This window comes from Ammospiza caudacuta, chromosome 11, assembly GCF_027887145.1.
Source record: "Ammospiza caudacuta isolate bAmmCau1 chromosome 11, bAmmCau1.pri, whole genome shotgun sequence".
Lineage (NCBI taxonomy): Eukaryota > Metazoa > Chordata > Aves > Passeriformes > Passerellidae > Ammospiza > Ammospiza caudacuta.
The window spans coordinates 9,359,455-9,370,048 of record NC_080603.1 but is presented as its reverse complement, the minus strand read 5'-3'; positions in this window follow the sequence as shown (position 1 = coordinate 9,370,048).

The following is a 10,594-nucleotide window of genomic DNA, read 5'->3' as shown; positions in this document are numbered from 1 at the left end:
ATGGCTTGTTGAGAGTAGCTGGGCTGCATGGTGGGACATGACAGGCTTCAGGTTGTTCTGCCTGAGGTGTTTGGGTGGGAGAGCACTTCCCTGGCATGGCAATTAAAAGCTGTTGGATTGAACACAGAGTTTTTATTTGAACTTGCTCTGTTTTGCTGTTCAGATCTCTAACAGGATGTAAGTGAGGAATGCTGTATTTCTGTATTCCAGGTCCCAATCTGTTTAGGATTTAGCTGTTTGGGGAATGCACAATAGATGATGTTATTGAAACAGAAACCTTTTCTCTCTTGGTGCCTTGTGTTCCTCTCATCATTTAGGAACTAATGGAGGGTGCAGTTTACCAATCTGGAGCTTTCTCTTCCAATCAGATTTCTAAAGAGGAGTTTCACAGACATGTCAGTACACAGTAAAACTGTTCCCTCAAATTATAACTCATACTGCTAAAATACATGACTCCCTCAGATACGTTTCGTCTACCTGCCCTTTTTGTTTCACTTGGCAAATAGGAGGTGGCAAGAAAAGTCTTTAGGATAAACCTTTAGATTGGAGTTGTCAGAATGGCCTAAGGGAATTCATGTGTCAAAATCCCTGCCCCAGCCAGAGGCTTTAAAACAGTATTTTTTATTCCTGCCTATCAGCTCATCAGCAGTGAGGGGGCCAAATTAGATCTTTCCATTCAGTCAGGTGTTGTGGGCTAATATTAACTAAGTGTTTTAGCTGAGCCACTGGCTATTTTCTACAGCATCTGCTGATGTACCCCAGGGGTTTCTCTCTCAACCCCAGGTCAGGCCCACCTTGGCTTCACTGTTAGGCCAGGTACATTCTGCCCAATGTGATTGTGAAAAGCATCATTTGCCAAAAACACTCTTTTAGGGGGTTAAGTTGGTTTTTTTTTTCCATTATTGGTTTTTATTGTAATGAGAAATTATAGTACCTAAACAAAAAACTGGTAGCAGTTATAATAAATTAATTTTCCTCTTATTTATATTGCCTAGGATTGTGCCTATAAAATTTTTTATTGAGTACAGCACTGTGGATGTCTCATTAAAAACATTCATCATTGTATGCTGGCATCTTTTATTATGTCATAAAACTGCAATGCTACATAATGCCTGGTTTTTCACCCTGCTCTGGTAAAAAGCTTAAATCCTGCTTTTCTTTTGAAAGGTAGAGAGGTAGTTTTATACTAGCAAGATTAGAGCTAAACGTTACCAACCTCAGCCATATTCCTCAGGAAATGGTGAAACAAAATCCAGTGAGATGATTTGGAGTTGGAATTCTTCATTTTAGTCCTGTTCCCTACCATTGATAGGTAGTGTAATACAGGAAGTCTGTTAACTGACTTCAAGAAAGAGCTGCCTGATTTAAATTTAAATTGTATTGTTCAACAATGTTGTGTAATTAGATGGAAAAGCAGCAAAGTCCTTTTATTAGAGATGTCTTTGTAGACAGTAGCCATGAAAGCAGTGGTTGATGCTAATTACCATATTTTGTTTAAACTTCCATCTAAATGAAAGGATCATTCAATTCTGAAGCTGCAGCCATACAAAAACCACAAGTGCAGTTGAATTGCTGCTGCCAAGCAGATGGGGCTTTGATCAGAATAAGTTATTTGCAGCTTTATTGTCTGGCTGCCAGGGAGGGGCTTGTATTGAACCACCTCTCTCAGAGGAAGGGGAAGGGGAGAAGTGAGTTGTGCTGATCTAAGTTCATGGGAAAATGAATTTTCCCATTCTTAGATTATTTTTGCAGATGAAAATGCAGTGTTGAAAATAACAGCAGTAAGGCACTCGATATTGGGCTGCTGTAATGTGTCAGATGGGTTTGGAAGGAAGGGATTGGAATGTTTATTTTAGAGGAACAGAGGGGGGAACACAGAGTGTTGGGCACAGCTGACTGCATATTTCTCCAAGTCAATTCTGTCTGGAGCATACGAGCTAAAACTTGCACTACTGTGCTTTTTCATTTTGTGTTTCACACCATATGGGATGTACAAAAACTGAGCAGCCTCACACATCTGGGATGCTCCCTGCAAAGGCAGAGATGGCCATTTACAAAGCCATCCAGAGACTGGGACTGTGGTAAGTGAGAAGGACTGCAGGAGAAGGGGCTGAGGTTTTGGGGGGTTGTGGGTTTTTTCCAGTTATTTAATATACCACATGCAAGGGGATTTTTATTTACAGCAATTCACTGATTTCCAGCAAAGAGTGGAGAAGGAAGGAAATATTACCTGGCACTGTGTGAATTTGAGGTATCAGTCTAAAAGTAGAAATGACAACTGTAGAACAGGACTATCCTGGGAAATGCAGAGCAAACTTATTTTCTATTTCTAAATTGTATTGGTGGTTCTCAATCTTGTCTCACAGTGAAAGTCTAGAAGGGAGAGTTAAGGATTGCTTCTGTGATCTTTCTAGTCAAAAAGTCTGGCCATGAACATGCTCTTATTCTGACCTGTACCATAACTATCTAGATTCAGGCATTAAAGCTTTCTCAAGAATAGAAATGCAAAGACAGAAAGCAGGGGAGTGTGGGGTAGGGGAAAAGCCAAACCCAAAACTGATAACTGAATTTCCTCAATGTTGCACTACAAATACTGTGGCAGAACTGTATTATTTCCAGGCAATTACAGTTGGGGACGTTCTGAGGCCACTTTAGAATTACATCTTTCTTCCTTTTTTCTGAGATGCTGGTCCTGTTTGTGTGCATGTTTGTACAAGCTGGAGCTCAGTGTTTGGCACTTGGCCATGCATATGAAGCTTGATAATGGTTTGCCCCCAAAAAACTGTGTGTGGCCTCAAATTGGTTTAGACCTTGAGATCTGTGTGATTGGTACAGTTGAAGTGGATTCAAGATAAAGCTTTAGATTTGCTGAGACTGGCTTCTGTTTCCATTTACTCAATACAAAACCAAGCCAAATCAAAACCCTCAAAGCCAATAATTTAGATATATTTTGCTTTTTTCTTCTTTAAATTTGTTCTTTTTCTTTTACAGTTGCATTTCTTGTCATCTCTCTGAAAACATCTCCATGGTCTTTCCACATTACAGGAGTTTCAAAAGAAAATATAACAATCTAGACCTTGCCAGACTATCTTTAAAAAAAAGCATGAAAAATTTTCAAGTGAAAGGGTATTTCTCAGCACTTAGAAGTTTTAATCACATTTTATAAGTCAAGCTTTGTTTTAGAAGCACAGCAACACAGATGTCTTTGTTTTAAGTAAACTGAGTGCTCCTCCCAAAAGAAATAAATATGAACATTATTTTTGTAGTAAACAAAGAACCCCAAATTTGTGTTAAAACAAACAGATTTTGGGTGCAAATTCTTACGCTTGTTTGAGAATTTTTAACCTCCTCTTGCTTTGTCCCTGGAATAAGACAATAATAGATATGTTTTGGTAGCTTATACAGTAGAATGTTATCATTAACATAGGGCAGTGGAACACCCTCTAAAATTGCTTTAACTCCATGGTCACTACCCCTAGAATGGCAGATTGCCAAGTGGAGTGGTAACAAATGAGTGAGGCACCCAAAACTCCAACTCTTCTGTAGGGATGACAAGCCAAAACTACTCACTTAGGAGTGAGGGGATCAAACACTTGTTCCAAGACTGTATTGATCTGATTTTCTAAAAGATCTCAGAAGAATTTAAAAACTCCTAGGGCACAATTTTTGCAAGTCTGTTGATTTGTAAGATAGGCTATCTTCCCCCCTCTCCCCCTCCAGGAGTGATGGTGAATAGGCAAAACCTTTTTGTTATATTTTTGGCAACAACATCATTTACAAAAAAATGAAAGTGGAGGGGGATGACAGAAATCCTTTTAAAAACCTCCTTTCTGTAAGTTTTGGCTTTTGTCCAGGTACAGAAGGTGTCAGTGGTGATGGAGAGAGAAGGTATTGGTGGCAGGCAGAAACTTTGAGGTTTCCGGTTGGTTTTGTTTTGTTTTTTTTTTTTTTCCATGATAATGGGGCAGTTCTGATTTTTATCAGCTGTAGAATTTGGTTTAATGAGAAGGTAAAAATCTCATGTTTAGATCACACAGAGCTTGAATTCAAGCAGAGCTGGGTGTCAGGTGAACCCTCACACTGCTTCCCTCTCACTGCCTCATGGCAAGAACTACCTGGTGGAGAAGGAGTGTGTGTAGACAGTTATGGCTGCTGGATCTTGGGGGTTTCACCACAATATTTCATTGAGCAATAGAACCTTTTCCTCAGTAAAATGTTCAGATCAATCCTCAAGTTGAATTTTCAGGTGACATATTATGGTATCATTGAAATACTTTTTGCTATTGAAATAGTTCTTCATGTACAATTAGATGCAGTTTTGAAATTTTCAAAATCAGGATTGAAAATCTTTCCATGTTGAACTTGCTGTGGTAAAGAACAATACATGTGCATAGTCTGTATTGCTTAAAGACCTGTGCAGATGGCCACTCCTTCCACTGAGCCAGAGCATGAAGCCAAGGGCTGACATTGCAATTTGTGATCTTGACAGTACAATGGGCATTGCAGTCTAATTTGCAGCTTTAAGAATTAAGGGTGAGATGATAAAGATCATAATCTGTGTGAAGTAACAAGGACCAGGACAGAGTTGTGTCATTTACTTTGATGCAAATAAGGCATTGCTCTGGCAGTTCAAATGAGGTGAAGCACATGCAGGAAATCAGAGAAAGTGTATTTGTGAATATTTACCATACCTGTTCCTTTACCACCAAGCTATGCTAGAGACAGATATGTTTTTATTGGCTGGTTCATATCTTTACATCTTTACCAGAACAAAATAAAAATGGTTAGCTGAAGAGCACTGTACTCATGTAGCTTGTTTACTTTTTGCTTTGTTTATTGAAACTTCAAGGTATTTCATGAATCATTATCATCACAACCTCTCAGATTTCTGGTCTTATTGATTATTTAAAAATATAAGGTGACGGCTCTGTGGCTGTAGTGATAGTTTGAAAATAAGAAATGCAGTATTTTTTAACGAGGAAGGAGGAAAGAGCAAACCAAATGTCTGATTGTGTGTAAGTAATCTAAAACTGGCAGCAATTTGGAGAACTTCCCAAATTGTTAAGGGTGGATTACAGCCATTTTGGCATGCTTGCATTGGCTGTGCAATGGCATTTAATGCAGTAGCTGCATGTTTTTACCATATTTTGGGGGACTATGTCAGTTCTTAGAAGCTTTCATGTAGTGATTTCAGTCTTTTCAGCCTTTCAAGAAATAGTTCTATTTTTGAGTTGAAGTCTATGAATAACATTAAGGATTACCCAAGCAAAAGGCTCTATGAGTTATGGATTTGTGTTGCTCACTTTCTGCAAAGCTGGTGGTGCATATATGGCTGTTTTCTGATTTATGTGGGGAAATGAGTGCTCCCCTGGTTAAGGGTGAAATCAGTGTATTCATGCTGTTGAACAGTGCTTCTACTTTTACAGTCTCAGATGAGGCTCAGGATTCCCATAGAGCTAAAAGTAACACACAGGTACCCCCAGCAGGTGATTAATGAGGTAACAATAATTGTCTCATAGCTAATTGATCTCTAGATGAGCGTGCTCAGATCCTTATAGACACCCCTTCAAGGATGAGTCTCCAGGGAAAGGACAGAAGCTCTGGCTGTCCTGAGTTTGGATGCCCAGACCTTGTGGGCTCTCAGCCACACCTCTGCAGCCAGGCTTGGGCAGCCTTCCAAGGCTTCTGATGACTTCATTTCATAAACATACCTGGTAATGCCTGAATCACAGCAATCTGAGAACCTGTTGATGTGGAAAGGCTGCTCCAAGCAAGATTTTAATCTCCCTGATGAGCTTTAATGTGCATTTTGTCTGTTCAGTGACCATCGGTGTCTCCATGTGTAGTGAGTTGTGATTGACTTCTGTTTTCTGCATAGTAGAATTTTCCTTCTGTTGTGTTCAAAGAGTAAATTTTGTGCAAACAAATGTTCTTCAGACACATAGCCAATCTGCCACTCATTTCACAGTGAGACTACTTACAAAACAGGTGTAATTAAGGAAATGCTTTAAGAAACACCTGCCCTGACAGTTCATAGTAGTTTTGTAAACTTTTACCAGAACATGAAAATTTCACAGGGACAGCATTAGTAAGGTATCAGCAATATATTTAATCTAAATATATAGTTCTGAGACAGATGCATGACAATGCATGTAAATATAACTTTCTAAAAGTAAGAAATAAAGCTTGAAATAATAGATCCTAATCTAAGAAGGCTTTCCTCAATCTTACTAAAACCAAGTAGGTTTCAGAGTAGGTTCACTAGAACACTGATTTGTTTCACTAAATTGATCCTTTTTGTTCTGCTCTAAGAAAATCTATGTGGTGAATTGCTTAGAGAATTGTAGTTAACTCATACATTGAGAATTATTTTTTTCTAGAAAGAACATAATTATGCATTTAACCAATTTCAGGATGGTTTTTTTATTCAGAGAGAACTCCACTTTTGCAAAAGAGCCCTGGCGGGACAGACTGCAAAGGAAACAGGGAGAGCTTCCTCCAGGTTGTTTTGCTAAGGAATATTTTTCCCTTACAAGACTTTCCCCTCCCTGTTGGCTCAAGGTCAGCAGCGACTTTCCTGGCTTGCTTGAAGCACAGCAGTAATGAGAACACACTTCTGGAAATGTCTTTGTTGTCTGTTGCCCTTGGAACCTGTCCTTAAAAGCACGGAGGAGAAACATTCACCCTTAGCTCAATTCCTTTTCCTTGGATTCACAGATTGTGGAATAGGAGGCTGCATGTGTTCCTTGGGCTTTCTGCAGGTTTGTGCCACTGTCCCCTGGCTCAGTGACCCTGTGGGGGTGTCACAGGACAGGGGACAGGACAGCTGAGCTGCACCAGCCTTCGTGCTGCTCCTCAGGGATTGCCCACCACAGTTCCTCCAGCGCTTGATGTTAATTAAGACTTTGGTACATTGCCTTGAAGATTAGTTAATGCTGTCATTGTTTTAGAGCTGATTGTAAATGAAATTAGCAGACATTAATTCCTGTGCTCTGAAATGAAACAATAATATGAAATTATGAACAATAATAAACGAAATGAACAATAATAGATATGAGCAGTAATAAATTGATTGATAATAGAAATGAGCAACAATAGATTTCCATATCAGCTTGGTTTTTGAAAGCATCTTTTCTGTGCTATGTGGCAAGATGGTACTAACTGGAGTTATGTGCAGTTCTACTCAGTTTTATAAGTCCACCATTTAATTAGAAATGGCTAAAGAGGCCATTTAATTAGAAATGGCTAAAGAGGCCCTAAAAATATATTTGAATTGTAGATGCCTTCAGATATCTGTACCAAATATTGAGGGTAATTTTTGTTTTTAGTTTCCATACTTCCAATGCGACAACACTTCCATTTACAAGGTCTGTTGTCAGCAGCATGAATTATTGTTATCAATCAAGCTATCTTCCTACATAACATAATTTTCAAAAGCCTGCATTTTGTGAAATGGTAGTTGGTGCCTTATGATGGTGTCATGGTTGGCAAGAGCAACCCAGAGCCAGCAGCTGCCCCAGCCCCATCTTTCACTTGCCCAATTCCTGAGGGGTCTCTGCCCCTCAGAGAGAAACTCCCAGAAAAGAGAAGTGCAACCAAATGCCCTCCTCCCCTGAGTCTGGCCACTTCTTTTGTTTTTCTTAAATACTCAGTCATTAGTATTTCTTAGCAACTTATGGGTAAAAAAAGTCTGTAAGTAAAAAGGAACAAAAGGAAAGAAACCTAGCCCCCAACAAATGGTTATGTTGAGATTTTGTTGTGTATATATTTTTTGCTACTTTTTAATTTCTTATGGCTCAATTTGGTTATAAAGGGCTCTACACTTAATATTTTAAATTTTTCCCATCAGTGTTTTATGCTACTTGCATCATAGTTTCAATGTTACATAATTAAATTAGATCTTGAATTTATTTAATTTTCATAGATATGTTTAGCATCTTCATTTTAGAAATCTCATAAAGAGATTATCTTTTACTAAGAGGTCAAAATTTTTTTCTGTCATTTTTGTTGGTAAAAGTTTAGATTTTATTGGGATTTTCCTTACCTGGAAAAGGGTGTAACCTTGGGGTTTTTTGTTGTTTGTTGTTTTGTTTTGAGGAGAATTATCAACACTTTTTTTTTTGCTTAGTGAAAATACTTTTTCTGTAGTGAAAATCTGTAAATATATGCAGTTGAATTAGCATTTTGAGATGTTGATTGAACTGTATTAAATTTTTTCAATTAGCTGGATCCACTTTATCAGGGAAAAAAACCCCTGAGAATGTTCTCAAGAGTTCCTTATTCAAAGTCAAGTGTAACTATCTCGAAGCCCAGAGAGAGAAACACATTCACAGGGAGCCATGTCTCAAAAGCAAGGTTTCAATGGCAAACAAGCAATTATTTAAATAATAAAACAAACACCTGCTCCTTGAAGGCCAAAAGCAAAGAGAATGGATGCCCCCTGGCAGCCCCCAAGGCAGGCCCACACTCCTGGGCAGGCTGAGTCACTGCTCGGGAGTTTGTGACGCAGAGGCTCCCAGGGAACAATGCATCAGCTTAGAGCATTCTCTTTAAATAGATGTGCTTTGGGTGCCTCTTACTGAACGTGCTCTTTGTCGGTTTGGGGTTTTCTGCAGCATCCTCCTTTCATCTTTTAGAGTTTGAAAACATTTTTGACAGAGTGATGTATTTAAAAAAAAATAAAAATCTGTGTCCTGTAGGGGGGAGTTAATTTTTATTTTTTTCAACCTAATAAAATTGTAAAGGATCTTGTCAAGGTTAAGTTCTTTGTGTTGATCTAAAGAACTTGAGCTAAAAGCTTTTTGAAGTGTGTGGCAACTGCATCAGCAATTTATATGGATGGGAGATGAGCTATATAATAAATAACTTGCTGCATATTTATAACTTCTGAAAGCCTACTATCTTGTCCATTAAATAACTTTCTTTTAATTAAAAAAAGCCTCTAATTAAGCATGTGGTAATGTTATGGTGTGATTAAGGGAAATTTCATTTGAGCTAGATTTCATTTATTTGCCAACATTTTGACAACATACAATTTAACTCCATCTCTGACTCGAGCTCTCTGCATGGCAGTAACATTATTAGTTTAATGATAGAGCTGCTGGGTTACAATTCAGTGAGTGTGCAATTCCAGAGCCTCCTGAGCAGCCTGTCCTCCTCCCTCCTCCACTGGCAGAGATTCCTGGGAATGATGCCCTGGGGATGACTCACACTCCACGGCTGTGGCTCACTTCAGCATCCCATGGTAACTCATTTTGGGGAAGAGAGGTCCGTGCTCCCAAATGAGTTCTGGAGGGAAGGATTGACCACTCCCCCCTATTCCATTGTATCAGGTTTAACAGGGAATGCTCAAGTCCTAAAGCTGACAGGCAACAGTGGAATCTCCCCTAACACCCTCAGCCATCACCTCCTGTGGCTGTGACTCCAGCTTTGCTTTGCTCTCTTCCTGCAGAGCTGGGGAAAAACGATATGGAGGATCATTCTCCATCCAGCTCGGAGTAGGTGGGTGCAGAATGCAGTTTGAAGCTCCTCTGAGCTGCCTCAGGGTCTCTCTTGTGTGCCCAGCATCCAGCCAGGTTCTTGTAGGGGTGGCAGGGCTGGTTTTCCTCCCTGCTTCACTCCCAGTGTGGTTGTGCAGGCTCCTGCTGGAGGCACCTGCCTGCCCTGGGGAGCTCACGGGCAGCCCCTGCCAAAACCAGAGAGGAGGTGCTGCTCAGACAGTTCCTCAAACTGCCTCTGCTGCCCAGAGTTCTGCTGTCAATGTGATTGTTTCAAGTCATACTGAAATAAACACTGGTTTTGTTGTAAAGTACCCATGTAGTAGAACTCTGAGCATGGTCTGAAATTTAGAAGTAACAGAAATTCTCTTATCATATGTTTTGGGATTGGACTGATTGCTGCAGGATATGAGACGGGGGGGGGGGGGGGGGGGGAATAACTTGACCCTCCTTCCACGGTTTAATATGAAACTTTGGTTTCCTAACCCATGATTGAAATAGTTGCCTTTAATGCTTCCTTGTGTGAAAAATCTGTGGCAAAAGCAGTTGACCACATGGTCTCCAGTAATACATGAAATATATAATTTTGACTGGGTTTGTGCTGATGCTGTCTGTCTACTGTGTGCAAACAAGGAGAGGTGACAAGATGACAATCTATTTTTTTCCTTTTTCTGAGCAAAGAGAATAGTTTCTCCATATGTGTTTAAATTTAACATTTTGGGTCTCATGTCTTATCAAATGTTCAGTCCTCCTTTTTTGGTACACCTGAAATAGACTGCAGCTTTGGTTGGTAAGGGAAGCAAGTGAGTGTTCAGAAGGGGTAAGAATGTCTTTATGACAAAAATGTCATGGAAACTTGTTTTAACTCAAAAAAGCCCAGTTGGTATATGTATATACATACATGCATATATATATATATATATATATATATATATTTAAGTATCACCATTGATGTGTATGTCTGTATTTGTATATGTGTGGCTTGTGTTTTGCTGGTGGTGGGCAGCTAATGTAAGGGATGAGCACAGCCTTGCTGGCTGAGGGGAGCTGCTGATTTGGGCTGGGATCAAGTTAATTCTGTTCCCTGCATAACATCA